The following is a 19394-nucleotide window of genomic DNA, read 5'->3' as shown; positions in this document are numbered from 1 at the left end:
GGGGTAAATCATTAGATAGCTGGAGACTTGTTTCTTTTCATCAAATGACCTTTCAGAGTTGACAATATTCCAAGTTTCAGGAAAGTTATATTACATAAGCGTGTATCACACTGACCATCTGTTTTCATCTGACCAAAATCATCTTACAGTTATGGATTGGAAAACTATCTCATGCAAATTGTTATTTAGACACAATTCCCTCCCTCCAACCCCTCCCATAGTCACTTAATGCAACAAATACCTATTGCGTGCTGGTTCTGAGCTCAGTTCTGTGAGGTCATGGAGAGGAGTAAGGATCTTAGTTGCTAGGAGCCTTGGCTAAGGAAATCAGGGCAAAAATCTAATCATCCACATTATATTGATGCTGTTTGTGGAGAGTGTGGTGGTTTTCACCTGGAACTGAGGTTTTCTTTGAGTGAAAGATGGTGGACAGGAATGAGACATCGGGTACTGGCAAGTCTAAGAAGGATTTCTTGGTTTCAAAATGTAGTTTTTAGGAGACCTTTTTTCATTATAAATCTCTTCTTGTAAGGCTCAACTCCCTCCAGGCAGCATTCTCTCTAATTATAGCTCCTCTGAGTCATCGGAGGCTTTTAGAAGCAGAATGCTGAGAGACAGATACACTATAAAAACAAATTTATTTCACTGGGGGTATAGCTCAGGGGTAGAGCATTTGACTGCAGATCAAGAGGTCCCTGGTTCAAATCCAGGTGCCCCCTATGCACTCTTATTTTTGCTTTAGAAAGATATGGATTGACTTTGTCTTTTACATATTATCTTCTGTGGTTCGTGGGTGATTGAATAATAGCATTCTTAGCATATGACAAACACCAGTCTAGTCTCTCTTTACATTTATTATTACTTACATTTCTTGCCAAACTTTTATAAGATCTATACTATTGGTGTATTCATGTTATATAAGGAGACTGAGACTCAAAGATACTCAGGTTAAAAAGCTATAAAAGGCAGGCTTAGGATTTGAACTCAGAGCACATACTCTCAATGACTTCGGCATACTACCCATACTGTTCTCCAAATGTTAACAGCTTTATGACAAAATTCTACTAAGCAATGTTCAAAAGTCCTCAGATTGTCCATCTAGCTTTAGAACCCAGGACATCCCAGCAATTTAGTGACTGTGCCCATACATCACTGTGCCCTGGGGAAGATCAAGGACGAGAATCTTTATCCACAAAACATTGCTGGGGGTATACATGGATTGGCCTGAAAACCAGGGAATTGCACACTTTTCTCTCTCTAAAGCTTTAGAAATTTCTATTACCTGCCATTCTTCATTTGTTTGTTGTATCCAAGCACCCCCACACGGGGTACCTTCACTTAGGACCAAAGCATATGGCCAACTTTGGACTCAAGTGTAGGTGTAACTCCCACCCACAGTATTGGCGATGCTGTGTCTTTAGGACACATTGAACAGCATACAATGAGCACATACTGTGCACTAGAACCATGCAAAGTGTGGACCCAGAGGTGAATGAGACGTAGCCCTTGCCCTCCACCTGATTTCCATCAGGACCCAGGTGTACACAATAACAAAACAGTGGCATGAGCTGTGCTGGGATGAGCCAGGTTCAGTAAAGCAGAAGAGGTAGTGATTGCTTCTGTCTAGTGGAGAGGAGGTTAAGGGAGGCTTCGGAGAGGAGCTGATGGCCAATCAGGGTTTCAGAGATGAATAATATCTCACAGATGGAGGGAGTAATGGAGGTGGGGGTGGTGGAGAAGGTGGTTCCAGTTCCAGGCAGAAGAAGTAACAGAGACAGAGGCTGGAGCCAGGTGGATGCAGCTGAAGGCAGCTAGAACACAAAATGTGACATGGGGAGAGCCAGAAGATGGAGTTGAAACTGCAGAGGCAGGTAGAGATCAAATGGAAGAACGTTGCATGATGTGCTAGGAGACTGGGAGCTTATTGTGAAGGCATTTACAAGGGAGTGATCTAGATAGACTTGGTTTTCCAATACGCTGCTCTGGGAGCCATGGGGATGGCTGGGGCAGTGGGGAGGCTGGGAGGCTCTTTAGAAGGCAGCAGCACTGAAGGGGCAAGAGTGGGGGTGGAGTACAGCAAACCTCAAAGGTAAAACTGACAACACCCTGCCATTTACTGAGCTGGAGGAAAGCAGTTGAAGGATCCCAGAGTTACCTTAAGTGTTTTGGCTTAGATGACTCAGTACACAGTGATGTCACCAACCAACACAGAGGAGGAAGAATTTGATTGTATAGTTGAGGAGCCAGTCCCAGAACTCATCCCTGAGCCTATACTGGAATCCAGGCCCCGTCACCTAGCTCTGTGACCTTGATCTAGATATTTCAACCTCTTTGTGCCTCAGTTTCCAACCTGAAAAATCAGTGTAGTATCACTGATATGTGATTTTCATGATGATTATATGGGAAGTTGTAGATAAAAGTTTGAGTACCATGCTGGGCACACTGCCCAACACATTTAAGCTGTGATTATTATAACAAAGAGGAAACAGGTGAAGATTAGGTTAGGACAAGAAGATAACAAGGCTAGTTTGGGGCATTCTGGGTTTGAAATCTGAGATTTCCATTGGACATCAGAGTAGAGAGGCTGGGACTGGGCAACTGGGGATCTTGGAGAGAATGAGCCTGGGTCCTGGCTACGGTTCACTCCCTGATTCCACGGTGGCCTGCAGGCCTTGTCAGGGAGAATTTGTTACAGTGATAGAGATTTCCTTGACCTTTTTGCTCAATCTTAAAGCTATACAGATTAAAAATTCTCAGATTGGGGATTGGTGGAGTGGCTTAAGTGGTAGAGTGTCTTCTAGCAAGTGTGAGGCCCAGAGTTCAAACTCTAGCACCACCAAAAAAAAATTGTCAGATTGGAACTCAAGGAAATAGGATCTGAAGTGTTCAAGTGCTAATTTTGGGATTCAGAACATCTAAGTTTTTTGTTTTATTTTAACCATAAAATAAGGCTGTCGTTCCTTTTCATTTGTGTGTGTGTGTGTGTGTGTGTGTGTGTGTGTGTGTGTGGTGCTAGAGATTGAATCCAGGGCCATGTGCGTGCTAGGCAAGTATTCTACCACTAGGCACATTCCCAACTTGAGGTTGCCTTTGAAAATCTGATGAAAACATACACAATGTGCAATACATGCACATATGCAACATTTGCTTCTAATTTCAGAGTTGAACATGAACTTCTGAAGTCCTTTGGTGAATGCTCACTTAAGCTCCTCTCCTTAACCAATATTTTTTGGTAGCTCCTAAGGTTCAAAGTATTATTGATTTGCTGAGAGATCTGTGGGCAGACAGTGGCATATTTTAAAAGCTGGAAAATTAGATTAAAGATACAGCACTGAGCTTTGGGTGCCGGGAAGAAAATAAATAAGCATGGTCTAAGAAAAGCAGGAGATGGTGTGGCTAGGAGAGAATTGGGGATGAATTTAAATCCTCAAGGGATATCAGGCATAAAAGGTATTTATGAGGTGTGATGTAGATCATAAAAATGGAATAAATGTTTTTATGAAGCTTGTCATTGTCACGGGGGTATAGCTCAGTGGTAGAGCATTTGACTGCAGATCAAGAGGTCCCTGGTTCAAATCCAGGTGCCCCCTGTAATAAATTTTGTTCCTCTTGGCAGCTTCATTAAAAGTCCTGAACTAGAATAAGGTAAATACGTGTCTAGGACTCAAAATTTAATGAGTCACTAACTCCGAGGTTCATGAAAACTCATTATTCCCTAGCACCAGAACTACTGGTTCACATAAAGTAAACCTTCTTCTAACACACACACACACACACACACACACAGTGCACTTCTTATATGTACTTATGTTTCTCCTTTTCTGTATGGTCAGTCTTATTAGCCAGGCCCTTTCTCGTTCCTTTTCTTCAAGCTTTTAATACACTTTTCGATTTTGCAGAAGTTTGTGAGTTCTGTGAACTTTAGATTTACAGAAGAGTTATAAAGATAATACAAAGAAGTCCTGGATACTCTTCTCCTGCTGCCTTCCCCACAGGTAACCTCTTACATAATCACTACATATTTATGAAACTATAAAATGAACATTAATCAAGCCAAAGACTTTATTCATCTTGTCATCATTTTTTTCTGCTTATGCCTTTTTGTTATTCCAACACCCAACCTGAGATACAATCGTGGATACCATGTTGCATTTAGTTTTAATGTTTCTAGTCTTCAAACTCTGATAGTTTCTCAATCTTTCTTTCTTTTCTTTTTTTTTTAACATTGACGCTGCGACTTACCTTGGGTTTGTTTGATATTTTCTCATGATTATACTAGGGAAAATGTCCTAACTGTCATGTGCCCTTTTCATTATATCCTATCATGGGTATAGGATGAGCTACAACAATTTAAGGATTGGAAATATTTTTAGGGGTCCAGTGGCAGGGACACGTCAGGAAGTTCCTTCTAAAGTGACTGCCATATGGCTATATCTTGAGGCTCTCACCACGCAGAGTGAGGCACACCACTTGGTGGAACTTTTGGGATTTTGGTGTCAATGTACTTTGACATGCTTTTCTGGTATATTTAGTAGATAACAATAACCTATCCCAGAGCAAGAAAAGTGCCGGCACAAGTGCAGGTTATGGTGAAAGCTGGTCTTCCACTTGGGTATTGATGAAGTATCGAGGGTGTGCCTGGCTAAACACAAAGAGTAGATTGGGAGGGGACATAGTAAGGAGATTTTGCTCAAAGGTTACACATTTCAGTAAGACAGGAGGAATATGTTCAACAACTCTGTTGTACAATATAGTACTTATAATTAATAGCAATGTAATTGTATATTTGAAAAAATGCTAAGAGAGTAGATTTTGGGGGCTCTCACTTGACAAAAATGGTATGTGAGGTAAAATATAATTTAATTAGCTTGAGTGAACCATTCCACAGGGTGTACATATTTCAAAACACCATGTTGCATATCTTAAATATGTACGGTTTTTAATTGTCAATAGTAATAAAGGAAGCATATGTGACAACTCCATAATTCACCTTTTTCTCTTTACTTAGCACATTAAACTCACCTGTCTTTTGTCAGTTATGGCATGATATGTTGCAATCTTTTTTTAAAGGAAGAAAGATTTATTTGAAATCACTGCAATTTTTATGTCTGTGCATCAGTCAGGCTAAGTTTGTTTATGTTGTGTCAACAATCTTGAAATCTCAGTAGCTTAACAAGTATTTATATTTTATTTAATGCAAGATCTGATGTATGTCCAAATCCACTTGTTTAGCTATTTCATCAAGCAAATGCGGCTTCTAAGACCATTTGCTCTAGAGATAGATAGAGTTGGAGGAGTCACACTAGTTCATAGCAATGTTAGTCCAGCATTGACACATGTCACCTCTGCTCACAATTCACTGGACTGAGTCAGTCATATGGCCTCAAACTTAATTCCAGTGGAGCCTGGCAATTAAGTAAATAAAACAGCATCTCATTGCTTTGTGAGTATTAGTTTTTTTCTACCGTGTTTCATCTTAGTAGCCACTTCCCCTAGATAGTAGCAATTCTTCCTTTTTTTTTTTTTTTAAGACATGGGGTTTTGCTGGGTTTCCCAGTCTGGTTCCAACATGGGGCACAAGTAGTCTTCTTACTGTAACCTCCTAAATAGTTGGGATTATAGATACATGCCACCATGCCTGGTTTGATAGTTGTAATCTTTTCTGATTCTTCTTGTTTTCATCATTTGTTGGTAGTAACAGCTATTGACTATCTGAATGAATGGATAAACGGATGTTATCTAAACAAAGTATATTGTAAAATTATTTAGAGACTAATTGTGTTATAAGGCAAGAGTTAGACTTCTCCCATTTAGAAACTGACTTATTGTTGCTATTCTAGACAATCTGTTAAAAGACTGAAACTTTTGGAAGTTTTAAAGCACACTGATTGTCCCTGTGTTTTCTGTAGGTCTGGATGACACCTCCCTGTTTTAGTAGCCATTTCAGCCACCTAGATTCACTATCTTTGACAACATATATTCCCTTAGCGCTCCAAAAGTATAAGACCAAGAGACAGGGGCCACCATTTTGAGTCTTGCAAAGGGAGCAGGAAATTTTCTCTCTTTGTTTCCCATTTCTCCCCATTCTTACCCTGTTATACTAAATTCCTTTCCTAATAAACTTCAGTATTATTTTTACTACAAAAATTTGAACCTTTTATCAAAGAAACAGTTCTATCACCTGTCAAATAAAACACAGTATCATTTTTGTACCATTTTTTTTTACTTAGAAAAAAATCTACTGCTCTGCCTCCCTTTCTAAAACTGATCATGTGATAATTTCCCACTATTAATTAAAAATGTCTTCAATTTCAAACATATGTCAAAGAATAAAAGAGGAGATAAAATTTGACTGGATCATTACTGCTTTATTTATTTATTTATTTTTTGGTGGTAGGACTGGGGATTGAACTCAAGACTTCATATTTGCTTTGCCACTTAAACTGCCCCTGCCCACTTTGTTTTCACTTGTTTTTCAGATAGGGTCTCATGATTTTGCCTCAGCTGACCTCAAATCAGGATCCTCCTACCTCCACCTCCCAAGTAGCTGGGATTATTATTTTTTTAAAATCCTGTTGTCTTTTTGAAATGTAATTATGTTCATACATGTGAATGTGTGTTTTATGTATGCCTATAAACATTTGTTAAACAAAAGTTGGAAGAAATATGTAACAGGACTCTCTTAGGCAGCACCTCAAATTCTTTGGGCCTTGACTTTTTCCGAGGGCTTTAGCCACTTATTCTACCCTGACTACTAAAGGGATAACAAATATATATGGCTTCTACCAGCTTCACACAAGCAAAGGCCTACAGTCCCTTATCTCCAGCCCAGGCTGGATACCTCTCACTCTCACTCTTGGCTTCCTTCTTGCTTTTAGATCTGAGAGATCCCAAGACCCACTTGTGGTACCCCTCAAGCAGAACTTGGAAGTGTTGAGAGTTCAAGTACCATGCAGAAAACCTGTCACCAATGAGATACAGAAGTTGAGGGGAACATTTTTCTCCTATATCCCAGATTTTCCTGGGATATAGTGGTTCACACATCCTCTTGACAGACAGCTTTATGAGATCAAACAATCAGTAGCGCTTGTTCCCTGTGATGGCCAGTTTAGAAATATATGTTTAAGCTGACTTAACTTTCTCTTTCTGCCTCACTCCTGCTACCTGGGATTGCACCCTTTGAAAGTATGATAGCACACAGGCTTCAGCCTCAAGCTCTAGGTCTGGGGTACTCAGGCATAGCAGACGCTGTGGATGCTGTACCAGTTTTCCGTTTAGCCTTCAGCACAATAGTTCACACTGGCGTGATTACAACTGCTTAGCATTCTGGCAGGCAGAGCTGACTCTGCACACAAAAGTGAAAGTGCCAAAGAATTAAGGGCCTTTTTGGAGCAGCACTGGAGCAATGACTGACAGAAGTTGCTATTTGAATGGCCCAGATTCTTATTCTTTTGTGGGATAACTCTGAGCTGCTGTATCTGCTAGATTGGCTCCAGAATTCCCCAGTGGAAGGAAGTTTGTTTTCCTATAGTAGAAACTTGCATGATAGCATAACTTTTAATTTTGTCTTCCCTTTCCTGTTCTACTGCTCTCTCCTCTATCCTATGTCTTTTGATCAACACTCACATAAATTTGCACTTGAATTTCTTTTTTCTTCACAGTTCTGGGGCTCAAACCCAGCACCATAAGTGCATACTAGGCAAGGGCTCTACCACTTGAGACATGCTTTCTGGGGCTATATTTGAATTCTTGACTCAGGGTCTGCCCAAATCAAGACATCAGCCAGCCTTTTAAAAAACAGTTATAAATTGATTTTTTTCTTTTAACAGCATATCCTGCTCATGACATTAAATATTCTAAGGATTTTCTAAAATACACCAGTTGTAAATGCTGCATGGTGCTTGTTATAGAGATGATCAAAATTCTCGTAAATATCATGTTGGGCATTTCTACGGTCACCTTTCCTGTCCAACTGTTACTGACCTCAAATTCACAATAGAGCTAGACAGGCTTTATTCCTTGGGTCAGAGTTACAAATTAATGAACCATAGATGGGTCATTTGTGCATGTAAAGGGCAGGAAGTGGTCCACATGGAGATTTCTCCTGGCTTCTATTGGATGTTTTTTGAAGGTTGCCATATCTCAGGGGTCCTTACAGAAAAATCAAAAGACTCTTGATTATATTCTACTCTAAAAGAAAATGAATTGCACTCAAGCTTTCATTATACAAGGTACATCCCTGTTTCATCTTTCTTTGAAAAGAAATGACAATGAAGACTGATCATGTAGTGCTTGGTGGATTTTGTTTTACTCTGGGGTAAATTGGGCTTCTTGCTTTGAATGGACTGTTCCTCTTTCTTTTCCTTTTTTAATTTTTAAAATTCTGTTTTTTTAAAAAAGTTTGAGACACAGGCTTGTCATGTAACCCAGGCTAGCCTTGAACTCATGATTCTCCTACTTCAGCCTCCAAAGAACTGGGATTACAGGCCACCACACCCAGTTTCTGTTCCTTTTTCATTGTAATGCAATTAGGAAGAGTTTTACAGTTTTATTCCAGCTCTCTGAAATGATTTGAGACTGGTTAACTAAGTTCTCTGAGCTCTGAATTCTTTTATGTGTACATAAGAGATACCTAATAGTTCCCTCCTTACTACGCTTGATGTCCGATTTAAATATTATGTTGATAGAGTGCATAGCCCATAAGTGATAGCAATACTTATTTCACTGTGACTTCATTTTCACATAGGCATAAGGAATAGCATAGAGCAAAGAGTGGGACCTAAGAAATGTGAAGGGGATCACAGAGGTGGAACATGTGGATGTCTAATGAGATTCAAAGGACACAAATAGTTCTTTGCTCAAAGATACCTCCTCTACAAGTCTTCCTGCAGTAACAGATGTGGTCACACACCCCGACCTAATCCCAGCCCTTCTGCTTGAGTTTCACTAGTGTGTCACTCAGTGCTTCTCCAAGAGTAGCAGTAGCAACAGCACACCAGAGAGCTGGTTACAAATGCTAATTGCTAGGTCGACCCCACTCTAGTCGTATTGAATCAGAAACTGTGGGGGTGGAGCCCAGTAGTCTGCTTTACAAAGCCTTCCAGGTGCTACTAACCCACATTAAAGTTTGGGAACCACTAACCTAACTTAAGCCTTCAACCTGGCATTCTCAGCAACTCCCCACATAGCCAGCCCCTAGGGTCCTACCTGACTCAGTTTCCCCCTTATCTTGAACTGTTGCTGTTTTGTCTCAATTATGCACTTCTCTCCAGTTCTCATTTTAATTGCTCATCCTTAACCTCATTCTAAGTGCTTTGATCCTTCTTGGTATAATGTGCTTTCTACTTATTCTATGGTGTCTGTGTGGCAGTTCTGGATAGCTCAGATTTGTTCAGTTTAGCATTTGGGCCCCCAGTATCCCTGGAGCCAAATTAGTAATCCAAAACTTCTACAAGATTGCAAACCCTTAAGGAGGGACAGGCCATTACCAGCCAACTTCCAGGCTCAGCCCTACCCCTGGCTCTGCAGCAATAGGACTGTATGTCAGAGGAAATAATAGGAATCTCTGAAAGTGTAGCTCTGCTTGTAAGACTTAACTAAAGGGGTAGTTTCTCTTGCTTTACCCTAATTTTCATCTTTGAGTTTTTGCCTTTGTTTCTAGCTCAGTGGCCCATTTCTTTTGGGGCTCAGATTCCGCTTGACTCTCAGTACTCTTAGCAGTTAGAGTTTTGCTCTTTAGTCAGTGTATTAGTTATCTACTGCTGTATTAAAAATTGCCAGAAGACTTAAAGCTTAAAACAATAGTGATATTTATGATATCACATAGTTTCTGAGGGTCAGGCATTCAGGAATAGCTGTGTTAGGTGTCTGTGGCTCAAGACTCTCTCATGACCTTGCAGTCAAGCTATGAAAGGGATGAAGACTTGGCTAGGGATGGGTGTGCTTCTTCTAAACATCTCACTCACACAGTTGGCAAGCTATACTGGCTGTTGGTGAGAGGACTCAGCTCTTTGTCATCTACATGTCCCTGCAGGACTGCTTAAGTGTCCTCATGACATGCATGTAGATATCCTGATAGTGAGCAAACTAGGAGAGAGAAAGACATACTTTTAAAGATCTAGTCTACCAAAGTCATAATCCTCATTTCTGTAACATTTTGTTAGAAGCAAATCACTAAGAGCAGTCCACATTCACAGTGATAGAAATTAGACTAGCTTTTCAAGGGAGGAGAATCAAAGAATTTATGAACATATTTAAAAAGTGCACAGAGGGTGGATAAGAAACTTCCACTGTTTTGACTCTGTGAATGAGAAGTGTCAGGTAACACAGAAGAGACTATATTCTGAAGAGGGAAAGAGAAGAAGAACATCAGGAATTATATCAGTGGTAACAGGACAGCATAAAAGCATGGAGAAACAGAGGCCACAAAGAAAAGTAGCAAGCAGTTCCAAACCCAATCCCTGGCTCCCCAGTCAGGGGAGGGGAAATTGAAGGTGCAATACCCAGATAAACCAGATGGTCTTAGTGACAGACTGGCAATTCTAGCTGTGGGATAATCCCACACTTCCTGCAAGCCTTCAACACAGTGCAGGGATTTGGTAAGACAGGGGCTTTTCCAGTATAGAAGGTTAGCCTTGGTGACCTTTTATACCTGAGAGCTATAGCAAGATGCCCTCTGGAGAGAGGGCAATTGTTTGGACTGAGATAATCTGGAGTCTTTAAAACAAGGAACAATCCTGTTTTGGGAAATCTTTGGACACTTTGCCACAGTGTCTGGGTGGGAAATGGCCATGAGAGGTGGTCATAGAGAGGGGAAGGGTCTATGTGGTCTCCAGAGAAGTTCAAGCAGGGGGAGGTCTGGCAGTGAAGGGCATTGTGGTCAGAGGACCCATACTGGTTAGTGAGGAGCAAGTCCCATAGCCTGAGGGTCATGGTGGAAACAAAGTACCAAGCCCTTGGCTGCCATAGTATTTGAACTTCAGAGCCTGCTTCCTGGGTGCATGTGTTGGTTGCTAGGTGGGTCTAAGGGACCTGAGTCCAGAACCCCCAGATTGTGTGATACCATAGCCTTCTGCCCCACACAGGGAGGTGAACTGCTGGGCAGATTCTAAAGCACTGAGACCCACCTCCAGAACTGCATCCTGATAGGATGTAAATTGCTAGACAGGGTCTGTGAGCATTGAGGTCAGGAAGTAGAGTGCCTAGCTCCCTCAGTTCTCCTCCAGCCAGTGCAGAAGTCAGTGCTCTGCTTCTTTCCCCTGCTCTATGAAATATTTGTAGATCACCTCTAGTCTTAAACACTTGCTTCTCCTGGGGACACAACTGGGGCGGGGAGGGGCATAGTGATTGTGGAGCCAATGACCATATTCCCAGCCCACAGCTGTAAAGCCCACTGCAGCCAGCAACAGCTCTCAGTACACAGAGAAGGGAAACCTCTATAGTGAAGGCAGCACAGAAGTGGACAACCAACCCTTCTACAAAAGACTCTATCTAGTTTTCCTCAATCTGAGCAGTGCTGAGGATCAGCACAAAGGGGAAGGCTTGACTATTGAGCCACAACCCCCACCCCCAGGTCTAGTGATGAGAAATAGCACTTCACCCCAGTTACTAGATTATCCTCCCTAAACACTGGGAGTATTTCAGCTGAAAGACTACAGGCTATTAAATGTCCAACCAATGACTTGGTCTCAGATAAGCAAATCTCAACACAGAAACACAAAAAACATGAACAAGTAAGGCAACACAACTCCTCCAAACTCAACGACTCCACTGTAACAAACACTAATAGTGAACTGGATGAAATCTCAAATTATTTAAAAATGATTATAAGAATGATTGGTGAGGGCTAGAGGCATGGATCAAGTGGTAGAATGCCTTCCTTGCAAACCACAAAGTCCTGAGTTCAAAACCCAGTACTGCCAAAAAAAGTAATCATGAGAATGATCAATGAAATTAAAGAGAACATGAATAAATAAATAAATTCCAAACTAAATAAAGAGCTGAACAAAATGATGAAGACAAATGAAGGACATTTCTGTATCTTTATTGAATTAGTAAAGATAAAGGAATTCTGAAAAAAATCAAATTGAAATTCTGGAAATTAAAAGTTCAATAAGTAAAACAAAACAAAACAAAAGCTTATTTGAAAGTCTCTCCATTAGACTGGATCAAATTGAAGACAGAATATCAGGGCTTGATGACAAGGTAGTTCCATTACAACAAGCAGATGAAGATGGAGAATGAAAAAGAAATACAAACAAAACATCCATTGAAATACACCATTGATAATCCTAGCTACTCAGGAGGCAATGGTCAGGAGGATTATGGTTCAAAGCTGTCCCAGCCAAGTTGTTTGTGAGACCCTATCTCGAAAAAAACCCATCATGAAAATGGGCTGGTGGAGTGGCTCAAGGTGTAGGCCCTGAGTTCAAGCCCCATTACCACTAAAACAAAACAAACAAAAAAGAAATACACCATCGAAAGACCAAACTTACAAATCATGTGCAGAGAAGAAACAGAAGTACAAGTCAAAGGTACAAAGTCAACAGAAGTACAAGAACTGAAAACATGTCCAGCAAAACAATAGTAGAAAAGTCCCAAATCTCTAGAAAGAGATGGTCATCCAGGTTTTTAGGACTCTATACAGACAAGACCAGAAAAGAAGCTCCCTATGTCATATTATAGTTAAAACATTAGGCAGACAGAATAAGGAAAGAATATTGAAAGCTGCAAGACAAAGATGCCAAGTTGCCTATAAAAGCAAACCCATCAGTTTCTTGACAGAGACTTTAAAAGTAAGGAGGGCATGGAATGACATATTTCAATCCCGAAAGAAAAAACTGCCAACCTAGATTACTATACTCAGAAAAGCTATCCTCCATAATAGAAGAAGAAAACTGCATGATGAACAAAAACTGAAACAATTCATAATCATTAAACCAGAGCTGCAGAAGATATTTAAATGAATCCTCCACACAGAAGAGGAAGATAAATGCAACCACAAAAATATGGGAAAGAATAAATCTCAATAGATTAATAGACTAGCAAATGAAGAATAACGAAGAATCAAACACCACAAAACTAACAAAATGGCAGGAATTACTAAATACCTTTCAATAATAACTCAATATTAATGGACTCAATTGTCCAATCAAAAGACATAGACTGGTGGATTAGATTAAAAACAAGACCCGACTACTTGTTGCCTATAAGAAAGTTCTTTGCTGGTGAAGATAAACATAGATTTAGAGTGAAAAGGATTGAAAAATATTTCCCAAGCAAATGGAGCCTGAATGCAAGCACGAGTAGCTATATCTAACAAGTTAGACTTCAAATCAAAATTAGTGTCACTTCCTACTGATGAAGGGAGCAACCCATTAGAAAGATGTAACAATTGCAAACATATAAATACCAAACATCGGCACACTCAATTTCAGAAAGCACATACTACTGAGCCTAAAAACACAGATTCCAACACAAAGATAGTGGGTGACTTTAATACCCCACTTTCACTAAAAGATAGATCATCCACACCGAAAAATCAACAAAGAAACTTCAGAATGAAGTGACTGTGCATCCAGTGGACTTAACAGACATCTACAGAGAATTTTACCCAAATGCTACAGAGCACATTCTTCTCAGTAGCCCATGGAACATTCTTCAAAATAGATAATATCTTAGGTCATGAAGCAAATCTTGCCAGTGGAGAAAGGATGTGTGTGCGGGGTGAATATAGTGTGAATACTATGTACACATGTATGTAATTGGAAAAATGAGACCCATTGAAACTATTCCAGGAACGGGGAAGGGGAGATGAAGGAGAATGGTGGAAGGGGTGAATTCAAGTATGATATAATTGACATTTTGTCAGAACTTTTGTAAATGCCTCAATGTACCCCCACCCAGCACAACAATAAAAAAAATTGGACAATTAAAAAAAGAAATACAAGAAAACTGAAATAATTTCTTGTATTTTATTAGACCACAATGGAATAAAACTAGAAAGCAATAACAAGAGAAACTACAGAAAATATCCAAACATACAGAGATTGAACAATTTGCTTTTGAGTGATCAGTGAACATCAAGGAAATAAAGGTAGAAATAAAGAAAAATTCCTAGAATCAGTCTGGCTCTGATGGCTCACGCCTGTAATCCTAGCTACTCAGGAGGCAGAGATCAAGAGGATTGCGGTTCAAAGCCAGCCCTAGGCAAATAGTTCACAAGCCCCTATCTCGAGAATATCCATTACACACACACACACACACACACACACACACACACACACACACACACACAAAGAGCTGGTGGAGTGTTACAAGGTGTGTAGGCCCTGAGTTCGAGCCCCAGTACTGAAAAAAAATATTCCTAGAATCAAACAAAAATAAAAACACAACTTACCAGAACATTTGGGATTCAGCTATGGTAGTGCTAAGGAAAAATTTATAGCTCAGAGGACCTTCATTAAAAAAATCAAATACATAACCAAATGATGCACCATAAGCTCTTAAAAAATCAAGAACAAGCCAAAACCAAAAGCTATAGACAGAAAGAAATAATAAAGACCATGGTAGAAATTAATGAAATGGGGACTAAGAACAAAAAAAGAATAAGTAAAACAAAATGTTGGTACTTTGAAAAGATAAACATAATTGACAAACCTAGCCAAACTAACCAGAAGAAAAAGGAAGAGGATTCAAATGTTAAAATTAGAAATGAGAAATGGACTATTACAACAAATACCAATGAAATCCAGAGGATCTTTAGGGAATACTTCAAAAACTTGTACTCTCACTAACTGGGAAATCTAGAAGAAATAGATAAATTTCTAGATGCATTTGATCTACCAAAATGAAACCAACATTTTTGTAATATAAACCACTTACATAGATCTATAACTCAATAAAATTGAACTACTAAGAAAGAGTCTCCTAGCTAATGAATGCACAGGACTGGATGGAATCACTGCTGAATTCTACCAGAACTAAAGCAATGCTCCTCAAACTACTCTATAAAATAGAAAGTGCAGGAATGCTACCAAACTCATTATACGAACCCTGATATCAAAACTGGATGAAGACATGGAAAAAATAAATTATAGAGCAATTTCCTTGGTAAACATGGATGCAAAAATTCTCAATACAATGACAACAAATCCTGGCAAAGATATGGGGAAAAATGAACACTTATCCACTGTTGGTAGGAATTGTGTTAGTTTAGCCACCATGGAAATCAATATGGAGGGTCTTAAAAAACTAAAAATACAACTATATCCTTGCCATATCATGATTGGCCATATATCTAAAGGACTGCAAGTCAGCACATAATAAAGAGACCTGCACACCCATGTTTATTGAAGTACTATTCACAATAGCTAAACTATGGAATCAGCCAAGGTGCCCAACAACAATGAATGGATAAAGAAAATGTGGCATATATACACAATGGCATATTATTCAGCCATAAAGAAGAATGAAATTATGTCATTTGCAGAAAATGGATAGAATTGGAAATCATTCTGTTAAGTGAAATAAGCCAGACTGAGACAGACATATATCACATACTCTCTTTCATATGTGGAGTCTAGAACTAAAAATATTTTTAAAAGTATGACATGAGTATAAAGTGGGGGGTGTGTTTTCAGGTGGGACCAAGCAGTTTGGGGGGTGGGTGAAGGGAGATGAACATGGGTGGTGAATAATATGATCAAAGTACTTCATATATATGTATGAAAGTAGACTGAAACCTATTAAATTGTTTTTATTTTTTTTTAATTTTAATTTTTTTTTTGCAGAGGTTGGAAAGATTTTATTTGTAGAGAATTTAGTTGGAGAAAAGAGAAGAGAAAGACTGCATATTGGAGAATGCAGGGGGACCCGGAAACCGGTGATCCAGTGGGTCAGGGTGGGGAGTGGGTTTTATAGCCTATTTTTCATTGCCTGAGGGAGGAGGTGCCTTTCAGATGCAAACAGGCATTTCCTAGGGAGGAGAAGTTTCTCTTTGACCACTTATCGCCTTTTGGGGCCTCCTGCAGTCCGCCCTTCAGTCCTTCATTCCCCCCTCTCAATGGTCACCCTAACTGCTGTTAGGGATAAGGACGAAGAAGTCTGTTCAGTAACTGCTTCCTGCTGACAGGGGGCAATGAAGGGGCCTGCAGCATCAGGGCTGACCACTAGAGGGGTTGTCAAGGGGACCAGGGTAGTAGGTCATTTTTATCGCCATCAGAGGCATTTGTAGTTTGATGGATTCTAGGCGAGAAGAAACAAACTTGACAAGTAAGTTTAAAATGCAAGGCCCAAACACAAGCAAGAGAATAATGGCAACTATAGGCTCCAGAAAGGGTAGGAACCAAGTCCTGGAGGGGAGGCAGGATTTTATTTGTTCCCATACCTGAGTAGAAAACTGAGTTTCAAGAGATTGCTCCCAGAGCCATTTAGCCTGTTGGAGAATGTGATCTGCACGTTCCTCTACGATGCCTGAAGTGTTTATAGATGTGCAACAGGAGGTATTGGCAATTGCACATACCCCCCCTTGCTTGGCCAAAAGAAAATCTAGGGCCAGGCGGTGGTCCATTACCATATAGGCAAGGGACGACAAAGACCTTTGCATGTCCTTAATGTCAAGGCCTACCTGGTCTGAGGTGTCCTCTACCACTTTGGTTAGGTTTTTTGCAGTTACATGATTGGCAATTACCCCATAGCTGATTCCAGCTAGGGCTGCAATTAATGCAGTTATCCCTAAAACTATTAGAGTAATCTCCCTTTTATCCCTATGGGAAACTGTTCCTGTTTGTTGGGAAAATTCAGTTTGTTGTAATTATAGTTGTAAGGAAATATAGGCCCCAAAAGTGACCATGTGGAGAGGAGTGATCTGGCCAAGAGATTCTTTATTGCCGGGTGGGAAAGGGAGAGAGCAGAGAGCCAAGAGAGAGAGGGAGAGAGGGGCAGGGGCTTAAATACCCCTCAGTGAGACTCGGCATGATCTGATTGGTTAGGATCTTATGGTTCATGCTGATTGGAGGTTGGGGCAGAAGGAGGATTCAAGCTAGACTTGAGGCAGGACTGTGACCTGGGAGGCAGGACCGTGACCCTGGAAAACAGAAACTTAAGAGTGCAGTAAGAACTGAAACCTATCGGCGCCATTATTGCCAACATTCCTCCCTTTTTTGTTTGTTAAGGAAGGGGGGTGTTGTGTTTGCTCTGGCTTCTTCGAGCTGGCAAGGGGTGGCATAGGGGAAGGGAGGGTTAGTTGGCAAACAATGTTGGGATCTGAGCCTCATGACAGTGTACACTCAGGCTCCGAAAATGAAAATTTCCTCTTCCCTGAAGTTGATGAAGGTCCCTTGTAGCCATAGGTCATAAAGAGTCTCGAGCCAATCCTCCGACCTCCGCATGGTGGGTATCAGCCAACCATCCTGGCGTTTTGGAGAGGTTGGTATCCCTGGAGGTACAACTGGTTAAAGTTTTGGTTAGCAAGAGCAGACATGTAGTGTGATACAATGGAGGGAGCTTAAGAATAGGAGAGCAAGAAACGTAGGCATTAGGATGGGCATTGGCCAAGAGAACCACTGTGAAATGTTGTTCCCTAGACAATGTCAAGAGTCCTCCACTTCCCTTCTCCATTTTTCTAATTGTTTCTTGAGAGGTGACGCCATTGGGGAACCCATTGAGCTTGACAGCAGTGGGTGTCATGAGAATGACCAGATGAGGGCTGGTCCACCGAAGTCCCAATGGAGAGGGTAGAAGATCCTTTTTGGAGAACAAGATGCCCTGGTTTAACAGAAATTGTTATAGGGTGGGGCAGGATCTGGTTTGCATGCTCTCTGAGAAGTTCCCTGAAAGGCAGGTAGTCAGCCAGAGCAGCAGAATCTGTTGGAGGCAAATTTTTCTAAGAGAAATGGGTGGCCATACATTATCTAAGACCCAAATAGGAATATTAGGAGGAGCATAAAAATGTGTCTGCTCAGGGACTACAAACCTAGGGATCTAAATTCTGCAAAATCCTATAACTGCCAGGAAAGCTGTAAGCTGTCTTATGGTATGGGGGTTGGGAAACGGAAGATTGGGTTGATGCATTTATGACTCGGAGTGAGTCTGTCCCTTTAAGGCCACACCTAGGTAGTTGACCTGTGGGAGGCAGGGGCTGTCAGGATTTAAATGTAACACTCTTGGATAAAAGAAAGCTTTAGCTCATTATTTTATATAAATTGACACTTTTAACCTTTTAAATGTTTGTACCATATTCAGATAACACTGTTACAAGGTGGTCATTTAAGACACATAAGCAAATACGTAAATGAACTCTGATTTAGTAGTACTTAAAGCTTGACAAGATCAGCAGAAAACACAAATAATTTCTTTGATAAAATCTTTCTCTGTAATGGTTTTTTGTAGATGTTACTCAGAGCAGAACAATATTAAGATAACCTTGTTATTTCATAGAGGATTTGATTTAGTTTGACATGACCCTAAAAATCTTTTAGGCGACTCTTAGATTGCATTCAACTTTATCACACACCGAAGCTTTTATTATGCACTTTTCAAACTTACTCAGACCTTCATACAACATACTAAACCCTTCGATGGTTTGTCCTTATCCTTCCTATTTGAAACAATTTTTAGGACAAACCCCTTCTTTACAAAATCCCTTCTCATCTAAAAACCATTCCTTTTTCCTTTAACTTCTCAAAAAATACATTTATTACCTATCTATATCCTTTCCAGTTGTTTACTTTGTAACTTGTATTTTAAAATTAACTTTTATAAGAATTTTAAATTTATTATAGGGGCTGGAGCAACTAATTAGTAGCCCTTGTTGTTTTAAGGAATTTATGATACGCATGAGGCCTCATGATCCCTCAGGCTTTAGGGGATATTGTTTTAGGTGTGGAAACTGTGAGGGATTTTTGAGTTTTATTTGAATAGGGAGGGCTATCCTGGCTCACCCTATACTCATCTCATCAGTCCACACTGTGTAATCTTCTTTGTTCCTGAAGGAGGAGGCAGCAGAGATAGCTGCCTGTGGGGGAGGAGAATTTGAGCTTTTAGTTGAGATAGTAAATCCCGTCCCAGCAGGGACACTGGAGTTTCAGGTACTATGGGGAAAGAGTGACAGAAGAGGAGGTCTCCCCAAGAGCAGGCCAGAGGCCAGGTAAACTAGCGCTCTAGGGGCTAGCCAGATTTGCCCCGAACGATAACTTTTGTCATTGGACCAGGGACCAGGAGAAAAAGGTAAAACAGAGAAACGGGCTCCACTGTCTAGGAGGAAAATGACCTTTTGTTTTTCTGCCATTATGGCTCCTCAACATTGATGCCAAGAAGTGGAGTGTGGCCAGGAGGCTTGGACCCATCAATCCATAGGAAGGTGGCACCTCACCTTCTATCTGGTGACGGGGGGC

The 19394-nt window shown here is 40.5% G+C and overlaps 1 protein-coding gene and 2 non-coding genes across 3 annotated transcripts in view; all 3 read left to right on the top strand.

The window, feature by feature from the left end:
- Nucleotides 1-647: 647 nt before the first annotated feature.
- On the top strand, nucleotides 648-719 carry Trnac-gca (transfer RNA cysteine (anticodon GCA)). Its single transcript has one exon. It is a non-coding gene; the product is annotated as a tRNA-Cys (tRNA).
- Nucleotides 720-1855: 1136 nt separating this feature from the next.
- The window catches only part of Cpne4 (copine 4), a 661593-nt gene continuing 644054 nt past the window's right edge, over nucleotides 1856-19394 (top strand). The window contains exon 1 of the mRNA XM_074059820.1: nucleotides 1856-1871. The gene's annotated coding sequence lies outside the window, so the exon portion shown is untranslated. The remainder of the gene's footprint in view (nucleotides 1872-19394) is intronic.
- Trnac-gca (transfer RNA cysteine (anticodon GCA)) lies at nucleotides 3519-3590 on the top strand. Its single transcript has one exon. It is a non-coding gene; the product is annotated as a tRNA-Cys (tRNA).

Source organism: Castor canadensis, chromosome 17, assembly GCF_047511655.1.
Source record: "Castor canadensis chromosome 17, mCasCan1.hap1v2, whole genome shotgun sequence".
In the NCBI taxonomy this organism is placed as follows: Eukaryota; Metazoa; Chordata; class Mammalia; order Rodentia; family Castoridae; genus Castor; species Castor canadensis.
The sequence above is the reverse complement of the archived record's forward strand: the minus strand, read 5'-3'. Positions and strand labels throughout refer to the sequence as shown.